Source organism: Echinops telfairi, unplaced genomic scaffold (genome assembly GCF_000313985.2).
Source record: "Echinops telfairi isolate 266 unplaced genomic scaffold, ASM31398v2 ScPeMD7_3533;HRSCAF=4204_0, whole genome shotgun sequence".
Classification (NCBI taxonomy): Eukaryota; Metazoa; Chordata; class Mammalia; order Afrosoricida; family Tenrecidae; genus Echinops; species Echinops telfairi.
Window position 1 is genome coordinate 72780116 of NW_022107431.1, and position 4963 is coordinate 72785078.

A 4963-nucleotide genomic window follows, 5' to 3' on the forward strand; every position below is an offset into this window, starting at 1 on the left:
ATATATATATAAAGAGAGAGAGCTATAGATATAGATATCAAGAGAAATGGAGAATGTGTGTAGTGTGTATATATATCTGTGTGCATATGTACATTTGCGTACATATATATAAATAGAATGTGTTTCTGTTTATGTGTGTGTGTGTTTCCTCTGCAACTTAGTAGGGTTATGCTTTGGGCTGCTAACCAAACATCAGCATTTCAACTACACCAGAATTTCCTTGGGAGAAAGATGAAGTTTTCTGCTCCCATAAAGATTTGCAGCCTTAGAAATATAAAGGGGCAATTCTACTCTGTCTTATAGTGTCACTCAATGGCAGTGGGCTTGGGTGGGTTTTTTAACCTGGCCTGAATCAAATTCTTTCTAGGATTTGCTTCAGCACTTTTATACTTGCTGCCTGAAACAAATTCTATCTGGAATTCCCTTCAGCACTGTAATATTCTATTCCTCCACCCTATTTTGTCACCTTCCCACACACTTCTATCCGTCTTCTAAGTCCAGAAAATTTGTCTGCTAATAAATCTCCTACATTTTTCTGTCCTAATTGATTTGCTACATTTCAATGAGGTAGTACAGCCCCAGGCAGTGTATAACATGTGCTTATTCTGCTATTTCGGTCTGAAAGTCACAATAGTATTTTATTTTGTTCATTTTAAGTTATTCATTGGTATAGTGAAAAAAAAGTTGTAATTTTTGGATTGAGGAGGATAATGGCTAATATGTACTTACATATTTACATTTTAGGAAGATAAGTCTATCTAATTAATGTATGTGCTGTGAGGAGCCTGTGGCAAAAGGAAAAATCAGTACAGTGATCCTGCCTTTATTTAACATTTTGATATGTTGGTTATCATGGAAGTTTGTGTTAGTAGTGACTTTTAAAATGTTATACTGAAGAGTGTGTATGTATATTTGAAACTAGCCCATGTTCCACAAAAGTATGGAAGTTAGTTCCAATCTTACCTACTCTCCTTTTGTAATCACTAAAACACTGTTTGATGGATAATAAACTGGAAGTTTTCAAGTCTGTGTCCTTTTACTCTCTCTTATTTGGGGAATAGAGCACACACACACACACACACACACACACACAGGATATGCAAACCAGCTGCACAGCTCGTGTCAACAGTGACGGTATTCCAATAATACTCTGATGCACGTGGCCCTTTCTTGTTCTTTTTGTGTATGTGTGTGTGCAGTGAATATTATTTGCCTTCATTACCTGGTATTTTTCTATTTTTTTACATTTTTATTTACCTACTTGACATAATCTTCATCCAGGGATAAACATATGACTATGAAAAATTTGAAGAGGGATAATACAGAAACATCTAACATCAAAACTTTTCTGTGATGCTTCTTATGTTAATAATTATGGGACATTTAATGTAATTATTCTTGTAGGTTAAAGAATTATAATATCCAACCATGTTGTGTGAAAATGCAGAGCTGTGATATAAAGTGTAGAGGCACATAATTCAAGATGTCATTAGTAGTTTATTATGTATGAGGATTTGGAATATGAAACAAAAATTGTTGGAGAATAAGACAGAGATGGGAAAAAAGTGAACATGGAATTTAAGGGCCAATATCTTTCCAAGCAAACCAGGAAAGAAGCTCTCAGAGATGGAGTGCCCGCATCCAAAATTCACATGAGGTCAATGAGTGACTTCAGGTGAAAGAACCTGAAACCTTGAAAACTGAGATGTAAGAATAGTAAAATAAGCCTCTATGTTTGCCTGCACGAATTTTCCTTTCTCCATTTATGAATAAAGCATCAAATATGTTATCCATTATTTAAAAATATTTCAATAAATGTATATTGCACTAACAAATGAAACACTTAAAATGATTGGTATATTTTACTCACTTATATTTAGAACTTAACCTTTCTGAATGCGTTTTAAACATTTATAAAAATATAATTATGCTGCATTAATAAAATCAATAGCAATAATAAGAATAAATATTGAGTAATAAGAAATGCCAAGATGATAGGCATCTTTATTTGTGATAAATGTTGGCAAGGTGGAAGCAGCGCATTTACTAATGGAATCATACAATCATAAAGTATTTCATGCATAAATATCCAAAATATAATGATCATTTTCCAGGAATGAAAACACTTCAAAAATTACAGTGTGCACAGCTCTAAATTGATTCTATAAATGGATTCCGGAAAATCATGTAACAGATGGTTATATTTAAGATGCCACTCAAGCTTTGTCAGTACTTTAAAGATGAAGTCATTTATGCCCAAAACTTTGCTGTGATAAGAAAAGCAAAGGATTTATATTTTCAAAGAGAACTACATATGTGGCAAAACAAAAGAAATAAAAGCAAAATTAAAAGACAGCTTCAATTAATTGGGGCTGATAATCAGAAGGCAAAATAGCATTCTAATTATTCATCACTTCATTTCACACGGGCAATTCTCAGTCATCATAATCTAAAAATTCTTCATTTGTATCGTGATTGCAATTTTGATTGTCATCATGCTCTGCTTCCTCTCTGAGAAGCAATGTAGTTCAATGTGAAGGGTACAAACCTTAGAGTGAGACTACCTGTATTTATAGCCTTGGTTGGTGACCTTAGCTAAGGTATGTGATTCTGGCCTCTTATCTTCTTTGTATATAAAATGACAATTCAATAGACATTTTTGATGATTAAATGACATGATGTAATTTCTGACACATAGGAAGTGTTCATTTGTATTAGCTATTGATGTCATAATTTCTAAAAATGGAAATATATGTACTTTATTAAATTGAAGGCTTGTATTTTAGGAAACGTAACTAGTCACAGCTTTGCTTCATTGTAAAAATGTATCTGTGTGCATATATACACATTCTCTATTATCTAATCTTTGAATTGCTATATGGAAGCATAAGACTTCTCATATTTCTCATGTACGCAAATAATAGATTACTGATATTTCAAATATATAATATAAAGTTAATATAATAAAATGTATATTAATGTACTATTAATCCTAAAGTATTTTAAACTAATTTTAAAAGAAAGTCCCAAATATTTTTTACTTATTTTTAAAGTTCAGAAACAAAATTGAAGCATTTGGGACCATGCGTTTTCTTATTTGTGAAGTATATATTAAAAGTAACTTTTCATATCTCAGTCAGACTTTAAGGCACAAACACAAAAACTTTTATTATTGAAAAATAGATAAATTCTTAATACCCCTAAGATCCAAAGCTCATTTAAATTTCTGCGCCTGAAAGCCTACTATCATGAAAGATGGGGAAACGCCTAAACAGAAGACCATCAGTACATAGCATGAGTGAGAGAACGTGATTAAACAGAGGAAACTGGATGGCTGGGGGGTGGGGTGGGGGTAGTTTGTTTAACAATTTCAAAAATAACATAACAAAAAGCATTGTCAGAAAACTTTAAAATTATTTGAGAGGCAAAATCAAAAATCTAAAAGCAGACAGAGGTAAAAACTAATGCACTCTGAGGAATACTGAGGAGTTTGAATCTGAAGAAAGTTTCTCTTTCATATTGAAATGCAGTTTGCACCCCCTGATGTTTGCTGGCTGGGTGAAGAAGCAGCACTGGAAAATGGAAACAAAGAAAAACTGTTTCAAAATTCCATATGCTTCCTGTTTCCCAAAATCTTCCCTTCCAGGTGACAGGGCTTGCAGTTCTCACCATGGGGTTTTCTCACTATGAGATCTACTCAAAGGAAGCTTTTGATAGACAAAAAGCAAAGTGATCCAGCTTTTAGTTTCTAATATAAACGGATGTCATATTTACAGACTTTAGTTTGTGCATCTGACAGAAATATTTTAGAAAAGGGCTGTGAGCCAAGATATTGCATTTTTTTCTATACTGCTAAAATTAAAATTGTTTAGAAGTTTTTGGAAAAGAAACTATTTAATATTTTTCATGAAGTTATTTTGCATCCCTTTCACAAATACACTCTTCTGAAAATTGAATATACAAACACACAGCATATATTTGACTCAATAATATCTGTTTTCACGTGTTTCAGTCGTTTTAGCATTTTGATGTCTGATTTTTATCAGTTATTTTTGTCTGTGGTATAAAGAGATACAGTTCACTAGTTGGCCACTGTGAACAATTACTACCAAGAAAGCAGAGTTTTATTTTATTCTTTTCCACAACATTTTACTACCTTAATTAAGAAATAGAAGTGCTTTACATTGCTCTTGCATTCAAAATGCATTTGGCCTAATTTGGGAAATAAGACACAGCAATGACGAGATACGGAAATAGGTAAGAAAGGCCCAAGAATGTTGTTCGAATACAGAAGAATATTAGATGATTTAAGAGTGTTCAATGATTACTATTCATTTTTAATAAATTCTTAAATGCTTCAAGTCTAAATGAACATGAAAAAAATAACAAACATTCATTTCCTACCATTTAATGATCATAATGGGATTGTTTATATTTTCCACTAAATTGATCCTCCATATCTAGATGTCATGCTTCTGTGGGCTTTAAATACACCAAATATTGCCCTGATCACGAGTTTAAATGAATTTAACTGGCTTCTTAAAGCATTTCAAGACCTCCACTTTTTTTTCTTCCCTTTCTGTTTCCACCATTTTGTCCCTTCCTGTTCCCCAGTGTAAATCATCCACCTTAGCTTCTCTCATTAAAGGATGAAGTCCAAGGTACACTGAACACATTGGCAAAAAACAAGACTCTAGCAGCTGATGACATAACAATGGGGATGTTTCAACAGGCAGATGCAACACTCAAAGAGCTAATTTATCTAAGCGAAATAATTTAGGAGACAGTTATCTGATTGACAGAAAGAGTACGTTAAGGTTAGATTGCATTGTCAGAGAAACAAATCCAGTGACACCCATATACGTATTGGAAAGAGCTTTATATTAAGAAGTAATTTTATAATAAAAAGACACCTCAGCCCTGTACAACTCAAGTGCATGTCAGGACCCTCTTCAGACTCACG